The sequence below is a fragment of the Aquarana catesbeiana genome, linkage group LG02 (assembly GCF_042186555.1).
Source record: "Aquarana catesbeiana isolate 2022-GZ linkage group LG02, ASM4218655v1, whole genome shotgun sequence".
NCBI classification, from domain to species: Eukaryota; Metazoa; Chordata; class Amphibia; order Anura; family Ranidae; genus Aquarana; species Aquarana catesbeiana.
Genome location: NC_133325.1, coordinates 648,904,211 through 648,918,289, shown reverse-complemented (window position 1 = coordinate 648,918,289; position 14,079 = coordinate 648,904,211).

Sequence of the window (14,079 nt, the reverse complement as noted above, 5' to 3'; positions counted from 1 at the left end):
GCATATAAGCTATTAAAATTAGCACTTTTGATTTCTCCCATAGGTTTTTAAAGGGTGTTCAGCGACTTTTGAATTTGCCGCGAACACCCCAAATTGTTCACTGTTCGGCGAACGGGCGAACAACCAATGTTTGAGTCAAACTCATGTTCGACCCAAACATAAAGCCCATCCCTACTTAGAGATCCTGATCAACCATTCCCTGATCCGTGGATCGCCAGTGAACAGGAATACAGAGTCTAGCCGCATTGACCATGTGAATAGCAAGTGATTTGTGATAGTCCTTCTTAGGCAGAGTCATGTGGTGTAAAATATATTGTGCAGGGTTGTAGTCCGGAGTGTACGTGGTGACTTGTGCCTTTAGGGTGTGTACTTCCCTCCAGAATGGTTGGAGTAAAGTACACTCCCACCAGATGTGAAGCATGGAGCCTTCTCCTTTCTTGCACCTCATTAAAGTTAGTTACTACAGAGAAGTTAATCAGACAACTTTTAAATCTGCTGCTTAGTAAGTGTTCTATTGGGTTAAACAGTATTTATACAGTATAGTATAGAAACAGAGGAATAACAAGAAACATATAAATAGCCCCATAATTCTGTGGAAGGAAGACACTTAGGTATATTCCATTGAGTAGACTATCTGGCTTATTGGTTTATTAAGAGGATTTCCATGATGCATTGGGCTCATGTCATTAATCACATGGGTAGGTATGCTGCTGATAGGTAGCCCTTGTGGAGGATGGTGGCCCTTAAAACACTGTTTGGCAAGAACAGAGTGTAGCTCATAGCTTGCCATTGCTCAACGATCCTCACTTTAGAAGTATGGACTAGAGAGCAAGGGCTGATGAATATGTCTATTGTCTAAGGTCTATGTTTATTAGACAGGGATTAGATGCATGTACTCCTGAAGTTGGGAGACACATGTTCATTCTGCTGGGAGTTGGAGATATAGTGACAGAAGAGTGGGAGGGTGGTATTCAGATTTTTCCAGGTGAAGAGTATGCAGAGGGTATGTCAGATATTTGCAGAAAGGTCACTGCTTCCAAACAGAGAGCCAGGTCCTTCTCTACAGAGTGCTGACTGGGGACATGCTTTTTTACTTAGGCTGCAGATGTCCTCAACAGAAAGAAAATTGTAAGAAATAGAACACCTTTTGTTTTAATGCAACTGGAATGTATTTAGCTGATCTAAATTAAAAGTTAATTTTAAAGAGCCTAAAGTTCATAATTGTTTAAGGGAATAATATAAAAGATGAAAGAGCATACACATAATTATAGTGCAAGATAGCAGTAAATAACACTCCATCTAAGGCTAAAAAAATGTTATTGATAGAGTTCTACCTTAATATTGATTCAAAGATTAAGATCTCTTTTAAACTGAGTTCATGTTTTAGCTCTTAAAATTCAGGTATATATGTATATATTAAAGTTGCTACACAAATGGTGCCACTTTATTTCTAAACATTCATGGACTGTATGGAATGCTGTAAAACACAGAAAAAATGCAACGGAAAGCACTGGAATGCATCAAAAATGTATCAAAAATTGGTTACATACCACTCTCCATATGTTTTTACCACCAAACAATGAACAACAGTAATTAGACAACATATAGCTTCGGGACTTGTTTTAATTGTCATCAACATTATTCGGGTTAAATTGATGTCCAGTTACTGTAGTAAATATACTGTACAGTTACATTGTACATCTGCAAGTCATAGATTTATAATATTTACAACAATATAATGTGCCGTGTAACTGTACAGTATATTTACTACAGTAACTGGACATCAATGTAACCCAAATAATGTTGATGTCAATTAAAACAAGTCCCGAAGCTATATTATGCACTAAAAAGTCTATTTTAATTACCAGACCGAAGAAAAATAAAGTGATATAATCTATCACACAGTTCATTTCTACCACATGATCAATCTTATCTGGTGACAAACGTCCAGTCAGCATTTTTAGCTGTGTACTTGATGCAGTATTAATGACATTGGAAAGACTTAGAAAGGGAAAACCATGTTAAGTGGATTCATGATTTTTTATTATGCTGAAAAGCAATTCTTTCTACTTTCCTCTTTTAAACATATACTGACTTCCCTTATTCATTTACATTATTATACATTTTGTATTCATTTACATTTATCATGAATTATATTTAATTTATGTTTGCTAACAACATAAGTATTGCTTAGAGGGCAAGTCTAGGCAGCAAGAAATAAAGGGCATGGTCTAACACAGATCACCCAAAGCAAAGAATCAATTTCAGCCTGTGGGCTCTCACTGGGGGGGGGATTTACTAAAATTGGAGAGTGCAAAATCGGGGGCAGCTCTGCACAGAAATCAATCATCTTCCAGGTTTTATTGCCAAAGCTTAACTGAAAAAGCTGAAGTTAGAAGCTGATTGGCTACCATGCACAACTGCACCAGATTCTAAGTGCTCCAGTTTTAGTAAACCCCCTAAATGTTTTGTTACATATCAAGTAACTAGGATAACTTTTTTTTAGTAGGGCTAGCCTGTAAAGAAAACGGTTATAACTTTCCTGCTCCATAATCCATACCACAAATCTTTCCTGTCTTGAAGAGCTATACAGTCCAAAAAATGTTCAGCATCTGATACACTTCTAGCTGTGTCAGATGTCTGCTTCTTATCTCTATGCTGTGGTTCCTTCCACCAGCAGCTATGTCAGCACAGGACCCAATATTAATGTAGCAGCCTGCGGATAGACACAAATCCCGATGGAAGACCAATCATTCAACACCCAAAGAAGTAGGCCAGATTATGTGGATTTATCTGTCAATTTAGTGCCACGGAGGAGGTAAGATTACCAGCACATTATAAAGAACAGATAATAACCCTTTTCCTTACAGGCTGGCCTTACTCAATTAAGTTAAATCAGAGCAAATGTCAGAGTCCCTTTAATGTAATGCCCTGTACACACGGTCGGATTTTCCGATGGAAAATGTGTGATAGGACCTTGTTGTCAGAAATTCTGACCTTGTGTAGGCTCCATCACAAATTTTCCATCGGATTTTCCGACACACAAAGTTTGAGAGTAGGATATAAAAGTTTCCGACAACAAAATCCGTTGTCGGAAATTCCGATTGTGTGTACACAAATCCGACGGACAAAGTGCCACGCATGCTCAGAATAAATAAAGAGATGAAAGCTATTGGCCACTGCCCCGTTTATAGTCCCGACGTACGTGTTTTACGTCACCGCGTTTAGAACGATCGGATTTTCTAACAACTTTGTGTGACCGTGTGTATGCAAGACAAGTTTGAGCCAACATCCGTCTGAAAAAATCCTAGGATTTCGTTGTCGGAATGTCCGAACAAAGTCCGACCGTGTGTACGGGGCATTAGAGTGACACCTAGAGAACTTCCCCATGCTATCTTGCTGCTTTCCTACCCCATATATGATTTTCCAAACCTGCTGCACAGAATCGCATTTGTCATCAGGCCTTGTTTTAGAAAAAACAGGATCAGCTTGCAGGACAGAGTGAATTAATTAATATGCTCTGAATAGGAATAGTGAATTTGTTCAAATTACAATTATAAAAAACCTCCTGGAAGAACATATCCATCAAACAAAAATTGAAAAAATTTCTTCAAACATTTAGGCCAATATGTATTCTGTTACATATTTTTGGTAAAAAAAATCCCAATAAGCGTAGATTTTTTGGTTTGCACAAAAGTTATAGCGTCTAAAAACTATGATATATTTTTATTTATTTTTATTTATTTATGTTTAAAATGTTTTACTAGTAACGGCGGTGATCAGTGACTTATAGCGGGACTGCGATATTGCAACAGACATTCTGACACTAACTGACACTTTTGACACTTTTTTGGGAACATTTTTGCCTAGCCAGTGTTTATGTGAACTGTGTGAGATGCTTTTATTAGGGGAAGAAATGGAATTTATTCCCTGCTGTGCAGGGACACAAACAGAACGGCAATCTGCTTTGCTTACATAGGCAGATCTCCATTCTGTGTCTCTGCTGGCAGGTGCCTCTACCCAGAAGCGTGGGATCATGTATATATATACGTGATCCTGAGCACAGCTTCCACCCTGTAGCAGTACAGCTGCTATAGTGCGGTCAGCAAGTAGTTAAATAAGATCTAAATTGTTCCTTGTGCACTACATCTTACTACCCCATTGTATATCCCATACTTTTTGGGTGGGGAAGCTGAGGGTGCTTATATCTGATAACACTGTCAAGCTGGCCATAGAAAGACAGAGATTTTCCAGATATCCATTTGTAGACAACCCTGTTCAAAAGAAGTCAATGGTTTTATTGACTTTTTTTCAAATAGGAATGTTAGAAAACTTTTGTCTATTAGCCAGCTGCAGCCATTGATCAGTGTATTCTAATAAATTCACAACTTTGTTATGAAAATGTTCACAACTTTTATTAGTATAAAATGTTGAACAAACATAAAATACCGACCAACTACCCAGTATCACATTAATATATCAAGATATACATCATTGCCTCTGTGTACCAACTCCCACATGTTACTAAAACTTCATTAGTTTGCTATGACACAAACATCTCACACATATCAAGTCATATAGTGAGAGTGCTAAAGTTTAGCGCATTTCCTTTATTTTTATGGTTATCGTTCTTAATGGGATGTGGTGCTATTTTATAGGTATTGAATTGAAGGCTTATATTTATATCATGGTTATGGTCAGAATTAGTTCCCATACTATCTACAGTATTTAGTAGAGTAATATCAAAGAGCCCCTTAATGTTATCACTAGGCAACCGACCCTTGATAATGAATTTACTGATATACAGACAGAGCATGTTATCATGACCATACCTACTGCTGATAACTGTAGTAAAATAATGATATCTTTTGAAGGCTTTATAGATAACATTAATCATGCATGCTATGTGAGAAAAAATGTATTCTTTATGCACTATAATATGGGGCACATTCTCTGGGAAGTTTTGGTTTCCATGGGTGAACTATATTAATGTGCAAGGATTAAGATTATAACCTTTGGAAAAATACTTTACCTAGTGCAAAATGTGTCAGTATAGAACTTGTTCCTGATGGCTTTTTTTTGGAAGAATATTATTTAGCATCTTGATGTGTGGAGTTCCTGTTGTTGATGTGTTGGTAAAGCTGTGGTCTTGCTTCTTTCTTTTTCCCATCTGGTAACAGTGATAGGTTGCACCTGCCTTATTTTTCTTTGCTTGTAAACTTTCCCCCTACATGAGACTATAGATTACACAACTGTAGTTATGACATCTTTTACATTTAAAGCTTAACTCATGGTAAAATACAAAGGTTGCCCTTGTAGCATAGCTCCCCAGCCCCCCACCCCCACACACATTGTAAAGGCTAAATGCTAATTTTTGTCTAGGGGTACTATGGACTACGCTCCAACAGACTTCCACCCAGCTGCATGACAGGTCCCCCTGAAGATGCTTCTCATCATAGCTCCATCAGTCACAGGAACCAGCGGTCCTGCATTGTAAGGATTCTGAAGACCCGCTCACAGACCATCAGCGAGAGGAGAAGAGTGCCAATTGCTGAGAAAGCGAAGGATAAGGTAATGTGAAATGGTAACACTGTAAAAAAAACTTCAGCACTATGGACATAACTAGGGATGAGCTGAACACCCCCCGGTTCAGTTCGCATCCAGAACATGAGAACGGACCGAAAGTCTATGGGACTCGAACGCGAGAAATCAAAAGTGCGAATTTTAAAGGCTAATATACAAGTTATTGTGCTAAAAAGTATTTCGGGACCCGGGTCCTGTCCCAGGGGACATGTATCAATGCAAAAGAAAGTTTTAAAAATGGCTGCATTGATTTTAATGATGCTTAAAGTGAAAAAATAAAAGTGAATTATTCCTTTAAATATCGTACCTGGGGGTGTCAATAGTATGCCTGTAAAGTGGCACGTGTTTCCCGTGTTTAGAACAGTCCCTGCACAAAATGACATTTCTAAAGGAATAAAAGTCATTTAAAACTGCTTGCGGCTGTAATGTAATGTCGGGTCCCGGCAATATGGATGAAAATTATTGAGAAAAATGGCATGGGTAACCCCCCCAGCCCATTACCAGGCCCTTTGGGTCTTGTATGGATATTAAGGGGAACCCTGCACCCAAATTAAAAAACGAAAAGGCGTGGGGACCCCAGGCCCTATATACTCTGAACAGCAGTATACAGGCGGTCCAAACAAGACAGGGACTGTAGGTTTGTTCTTAAGTTGAATCTGTTTGTAATTTGGAACAGGTACATTTTTTAAGTGTAGCTCCAGCCAAAAAATCTATTTTTTAAGCTTTTTGGTTAACATAGGGAAGGGTTATCATCACATCTGTAACATTTATTTTGCTGTCTGTGCCCCTGTTCAGAAGAATTCACCTCACTTTCTGTCCCAATGACAATTGGATTTTGAAAATTTGGGGTTTTTAGGGAAACAAGGATTGGTGATAATAAAGCATCAGTGGAGACACCTTTTTCCCATATTAACTCTTACAGGAGAGAATTTCCCTTCCATGGGGTAGATTTCCTCTCACTTCCTGTTGTCTCTATCGGTTTGTAAGTAGGAGTCATTTGTAAGTCAGATGTTTGAAAGTAGGGGACCGCCTGTATATACTATATACCTGCCCTATATACTCTGCAGAAGTTTGGGTCTTAGGTGTTGGTGGTACCAGAACACTGTAAGCCCTCACAGTTACTCTTGGTGGGTGCTGGAATGGGCCCTGCTGTGAAATATTATATCAAGAATTGTAATTACATGCCCCTGTTGAACAGGGTCAGAAAAATTGGGCCTTGGTAGTGGTGTGGTGGTGTTGCCACAACACTGTAAGCCCTCACAGTTACTCTTGGTGGGCGCTAGAATGGGCCCTGCTGTGAAATATTATATCAAGAATTGTAATTACATGCCCCTGTTGAACAGGGTCAGAAAAATTGGGCCTTTGGTGGTGGTGTTGCCACAACACTGTAAGCCCTCACAGTTACTCTTGGTGGGTGTAGTAACGGGCCCTGCTATGAAATATTAGATCAAAAATTGTAATTACACACCCCTGTTAAATAGGGGCAGAAAAATTGAGCCTTAAGCACTGGTGCTGGTGCCACAATATTACAACCCCTCACAGATACTCTAGTTAAGCGCAGGAACAAGCCCTGCTGCAAAATAATACAGCAAAAATTGTAATTACACGCCCCTGTTAAACAGGGGCAGAAAAATTGGGCTTTAGGCACTGGTTATGGTGCCCAGAACCAAAAATGTTCTTAGAAGCTATCAACATGAACGTTGAGGAGGAATAGGATAGTCACTCGGCATAACAGGATAGTCACTCAGCATCAGCATAGGCACTCTTCAAGTCTTCTCACATTCATAAAAAAACTAATTGTTTACATCAGCATTAGGTGCTTGGTAGCTGGTGATCCAAGACTGAATAATTTTTATCAGCACCCCTATATTAGCTTTGCTGGTGGCGCCTTTATGCGCCTGCTCTGCCGCTCTGATCGGCAGCTCTTGTCTGCTTCCTCTCATGTCTCACTGTACACAGAGGTTGCAAACATGTGCAGTTGTTTACCAGCGCAGCCCCACCCCTCATCCTCCTCTATTGGTTAGAGGTATGGAGGAGGCGGTTGTGCAGTACCGTTCAGGTTGCTAAGCACGTCCCTCATGCCTATTCACAGCTATTAGACACACATCATATGGGCCAGCACTAACGCCAGGCCCCACCCACATCCTGTACCTCTGTTGACACAGCGTGCGCAGCATGGGAAGCTGCGCACGCGCTGGCGTCTCTCATTATAAAAACACAAGCCCTAATTGGAGTACTAGTCTCCTCTATTTACATCAGGACAAATGTGCTGCACAAGCTGGAGATTGCTCTGCAAGGTTGGTGGAATTCAGCTCCTTCATGACACTAACCATAAAATACCCTGTCTGTTCTTGAACATTAGCCGCTCAACTTACTGTTTATGGACTGATTCAATGGACTGATCCAGTGGGTTGCTTCAATGCCCTAACAGGTGCCTATATGAAATACCTGTTTGCGTCTGATAAACCTCAGGCTTGTTAACATTACTTAATTATTTTAGGATATATTTTGTACCTGCTACTAGTACAAAGACGTATCTATATATTTATACCTTCATCAATGAATAATAATACAATGTTCCTACCCTCAACTTTGGCTATTATTGTGAACATTGGTGTCCAATAATGAATGCTTCTGTCAAAAGGGAGGGGCGGTTTCTTAATTAAGCATACACCCATACTAATGATAACAATGGAGTGACAAATATCACCTGTTTCGCTATGAGATTTACATATTTCTAAGATACTTTATATTTTCTTTTTTGCAGACACACTTTTGTCAAATGTGTCATTATCTACCCTGAATTCATTTGCATTCACCTATGCAGACCTCTTAGTTTCACATAACCAAATAGTGATCTCCATTTCATATTACTTCACGGTGTTTGGTGTGATTTTACTACCTCACTGCATCAGCTGACACATTTTTTGGAGGTGTATACTGCACCAAGTTCATCCAATCGTTGGTGATCTCCTAATCTTGGTCTCAAAGGTGCTCCCGCCTCTTGCCCTCTGTCTATGATGTACATAGTCTGTTGTTATAATTACATTTTTTTCTTATACTATTACTATTATCTTTTCTCAGTTTTTTATTGTTTAGAATATGCTATGGTAATTTCACCTTGTCTTGAACACCCCTTATGAAGAGACCACACAAGTGTCCTGAAACACATCAGGCCGAATGTCTACAATTGCCACGTATTAACAATTGAGTCTTTATATACTTGCTGTTTTTTTAACTTTATTTTTGGTGATGTTTGCACCTGAATAAATTTTATATTTTCTACAAATCAATAAATAAAAATGATTACTTTTATAACAATTTCCTTAGACCCATTTTCTTTGTTGCCTATAAAGTCCTTATCATTTATTTAGGGGATATTTGCTTCATAATATCATATCTAGGATTGGCAACCTCTAGCCCCCTTGTTGTTGGATTTTCCTAGTTACCTCTGCAAAGGCTGGATAAGTTCCACAACCTTACCCTTGTAACGTAGATCAAGAAGGGTTGCCAGCCAGTACTGATCCCACTCCTTCATACCATGAATCCGAGGGTCCTTTTGCAGGCTTTGCAGGATCAGGGAGGCCATGCAGCATAGGTTTGCTGAGGAATTCGGTTGGGAGTCCTCTGGGTCACTAAGGATGACATGATCCGCAGCCACCTCCTCCCAGCCACGTACAAATCCATGGGTTTCTGGGGACTGAAAATGATACCTTGTAGACTGCTGCTGATGCTGAGTGCCAGGCTCCACCTCCATGCTGACACAATCCTCCTCCTCCTCTTCCTGTGTCATAGGTGGGGCTGCAGGAATACTGTCTGGATAAAGGGGGCCTTGAGAGGTAAGGAAGTCCTCCTCTTCCTCCCTCTGTTCTGCCTCAAGTACCCTGTCCATTATTCCATGCAGTGTGTGCTCCAACAGGAAGACAAGAGAGACACTGTCACTGCTCACCATCCTCGTGGCCTCCTCAAATGGTGACAGGACAGTGCATGCACCCTTGATCATTAGCCACTGGCGTGGTGAAAAAAAGCCAAGCTCCCCTGACCCTGTCCTGGTGCCATACTCGCACAGATACTCATTGATGGCCCTCTGCTGTGAGTGCAGCTGCTGCAGCATTGCCGATATTTAGTTCCACCTGGTGGGCATGTCACAGATGAGGCAGTTCTTAGGCAGGTTGCATTCCTTTTGAAGGTCAGCTAGCTGAGCACTGGTATTATGTGACTGGCGGAAATGCCCACAGACTTTCCTGGCCTGCCTCAGGAGATCCTCTAAGCCTGGGTACCTGCACAAGAACCGCTGCACCACCAAATTAAGGACGTGCGCCAAACAGGGAACATGAGTCAAGTGTCCCTGTCAGAGGGCAGAGAGGAGGTTGGTGCCATTGTCACAAACCACCCTTTCTGGCTGAAGCTGGCGTGGCGTCAACCATCTCTGAACCTGCCCATGCAGAGCTGACAGAATCTCTGCCCCAGTGTGGCTCCTGTCTCCTAAGCAGACTAACTCAAGCACTGCATGGCATCTTTTTGCCTGAGTGCTTGCGTAGCTCCTAGAACGCCTACGGAGCGCCGCTTGTTCTGAGGACAAATCTGCACAGGAAGAGGCCATAGAGGAAAAAGAAGAGGAGGGGGTGGAGGAGAGAGGTGTGGCAGAATCACCACTACCAGCATTTTGGAGGCGTGGTGGCGGAACAAGCTCCAACATTACTGCATCCTGTCCTGCATCCTTCCCAGCTGCCAGCAGGGTTACCCAGTGCACCGGTAAAGAAAGGTAACGTCCCTGTCCATGCCTGCTGGACCATGAGTCAGCGGTAATATGCACCTCTAATGAGGCCAAGACATTGCCTTCCACATGCTGTAGAGAGTCGGAATGGCCTTCTGAGAAAAAAATTGCATTTGGGATACTGCCACTGAGGTACCGCACATTCCACAAATTCTCGAAAGGGGGCAGAGTCTACCAGCTAAAAAGGCAGCAGTTGGAGTGCTAGCAATTTAGCCAAACTAGCATTCAGCCACTGAGCATATGGATGTCTGGGACCGAATTTCTTTTGACGGTTTAGCAACTGGGGTAGGGAAATTTGCTTGCTACAATCGGATTTAGGTGTACCGCTAGCAGATTGCACGCAAGTGCTTGGGACACCTAATTCTACACCTTCATTCCTCTCAGTGCAGGTCTCTAAGAGGACTGAAGGTATAGTGGGGTTGGAGATCCCAGCTGATGAGGAGCAAGGAGAGGTCCGCCTTGTTCTTTGGTATGGGTCTTTTAAGTACTGTTGCCAATGGACTGCATGGGAGCTCGACATATGTCTGGTCAAGCATGTGGTGCCCAAGCAGCTGCTGTTTTGGCCAAGCTTGATACGCTTCAGACATATGTTGCAAACAACAACAGTGCGATCTGCTGCACACATCTCAAAAAAGGCCCACGCCAAAGAACTTTTGAAAAAATGCACGGAGTCTGCAGCGCCCTGCACATGCAGAGCTCTGCGGTGTGATGCAGCCAGTTGGCTGTCCTTAAGCTGGCCCCTGGAGGGCATCCTGCCTCATTGGAGATGAGCCTCCTCCTCCTCTCTTCTATCAGGCACCCACGTATAGTCAGTGACCTCATCATCCCCTCCCTCCTCGCCACTGGAGCAAACCTGGCAGTGTGCTGCAGCTGGGGGAACATGACTGCCAGTTTCTTGTCCTTATTGGACACCCCCTCTCTCTGGGCTCACGTTACTGCCTTCATCCTCAACCTGGGTACCATCATCGGAGCCTTCAAAATGCTGTGCATCCTCCTGCAGCATGTACCCGACACTGTGGTCGAACAGTTTGGGGAACTCCTCAGGACATGATAGTGGGGCTAGGGAAGGAGTGACTGATGCCATTGAGCCGATGGAATAGGCTGCTTTGGCAGCTGCATTGGCAGACAAACTTGTCTTAGCCTGGGTGACAGAGGATGGGGAGGATGAGGACAGCTTTGTGATCCACTCTACCAACTCTTCTGCATGTTGTGGCTCAACAAGGCCAGCTGTCCAAAAAATGGACAAGCGTGCCCCACGACCACATGCTGAGGATGCACTGTGTCCATGAGAAGCACTGTTGGCTGTAGACACAGAGCCTGCTTGCCCTCTTTTAGTGGCCTGTGAGTATCTGCCTTTCCTTGGTGGCCTTCCAGACATGCTGTAAAATTGGATTAGCAAAACACCGGCTGACGTTTACTAGAAAAATTACACCAGGAATGGCCTGCAGTCAGGTATAGGCTCAGATAGACTAGAATGCAGTGGATATATATGTAGGAGACTGTATATATATCTTTATGCACTGCAGATCACTGAATCACCTGCCTGCCTTCGCTGAGGAAGTCCCGCTTAGGGATGATACGCGTGCAAGAGGACTTTATGACATCATTGCAGACACCTTATCCACCTATGTATACCGACAATATTACATGCCATTCATCCTAGCACTGGGGTTACAGTGCTTTTTATGTGAGTACCTGACTTTTATGAATAAAAAGAAAGTATTTTAGCCACACAGTGTGCACTATATATTTTTTTATTGGTTTTTACATGGTACTACGGTTGTAATTTAAGAGTGACAATGTGCGGTTGTTAAAAGTGGTTAGACATCATATCTTATTCATCTGTACATTCAAGCTTCCATCTGTGACCACTGTAAGTGGTGAACGCCTGTTTGACCCATCTGTTAGCTCAGGGGTCCAGTGATTGAGGTGAGCGGTCTGGCTATATAACATATATATGTTGGAGACTGTATATATACTTAATGCACTGCAGATCACTGAATCACTTGCCTGCCTGCCTGAAAGTGTATTTGAAAATGTACACCAGCAATGGCCTGCAGTCAGATATAAGCTTGGCTAGACTGGAATGCAGTGGATATATATATTTTGGAGACTGCATATATATATATTTAATGTACTGCAGGTCACTGAATCACTTGCCTGCCTGAAAGTGTATTTGAAAACGTACACCAGCAATGGCCTGCAGTCAGATATAGGCTTTGCTAGACTGGAATGCAGTGGATATATATATGTTGGAGACTGTATATATATTTAATGTACTGCAGATCACTGAATCACTTGCCTGGCCTGCCTGCCTGAAAGTGTTTTTTTATACAGTGGGGCAAAAAAGTATTTAGTTAGTCACCAGTTGTGCAAGTTCTCCCACTTAAAAAGAGGAGAGATGCCTGTAATTGTCATCATAGGTATACCTCAACTATGAGAGACAAAATGTGGAAACAAATCCAGACAATCACATTGTCTGATTTTTGAAAGAATTTATTTGCAAATTATGGTGGAAAATAAGTATTTGGTCAATATCAAAAGTTCATCAATACTTTGTTATATCTCCTTTGTTGGCAATGACAGAGGTCAAACGTTTCCTGTAAGTCTTCACAAGGTTGTCACACACTGTTGCTGGTATGTTGGCCCATTCCTCCATGCAGATCTCCTCTAGAGCAGTGATGTTTTGGGGCTGTCGCTGGGCAACACGGAATTTCAATCCCTCCTAAGTTTTTCTATGGGGTTGAGATCTGGAGACTGGCTAGGCCACTCCAGGACCTTGAAATGCTTCTTACGAAGCCACTCCTTCGTTGCCTGGGTGGTGTGTTTGGGATCATTGTCATGCTGAAAGACCCAGCCACGTTTCATCTTCAATGTCCTTGCTGATGGGAGGAGGTTTGCACTCACAATCTCACGATACATGGCCCCATTCATTCTTTCATGTACATGGATCATTCGTCCTGTTCCCTTTGCAGAGAAACAGCCCCAAAGCATGATGTTGCCACCCCCATGCTTCACAGTAGATGGGGTCAAAAAATTTGTAAATTCAAAAATTCGTAAATTCAAAATTTGAAAATCCGAAAACCTGAAAAATCGAAAATCTGAAATAATAACTAACTAATAAATTATAGGTACTGGAATTTCCTTTGGCTGGTAGTGAATGTAACAAATATGAATTTATCCAAAGTTCCGAATTATCCGAAATAACAAATGCCGTATCTAAATTAAAGGAATGTAACAAATAAATAATATTAAATAACAATAATAATAATAAAAACTTTTTATTATTATTATTTATTATAAATTGGTTCCATTACGTTCATTATTTTGGATAATTCATAACTTTAGATAAATACATATTCATTACGTTCACTAACAGCTAAATTTGAAAGAAAATTCCAATGCCTATAATTTAATAGTTAGTTATTATTAATTAGTTAATTAGATAGTTATTATTAATTAGTTAGTCATTATTTTGAATTTTTGAATTTTAGTTCTTTCAAATATTAGGATTTTCTTTCTTATTTTCAGTTTTTCGAATTTAAGAAATTACAAATTTTCAAATTTACTAATTACGATCATAACGAATGACCTGAAAAGCGAAAAACAAAAAATTAATCAAACTGAAACGAAAACGAACACATTTTTCGGCATGTCTACTAGGAAACCAATATACCCTAGGAAAAAAAGAGCCTGGGGATACATGTTCCTGGTAGGAT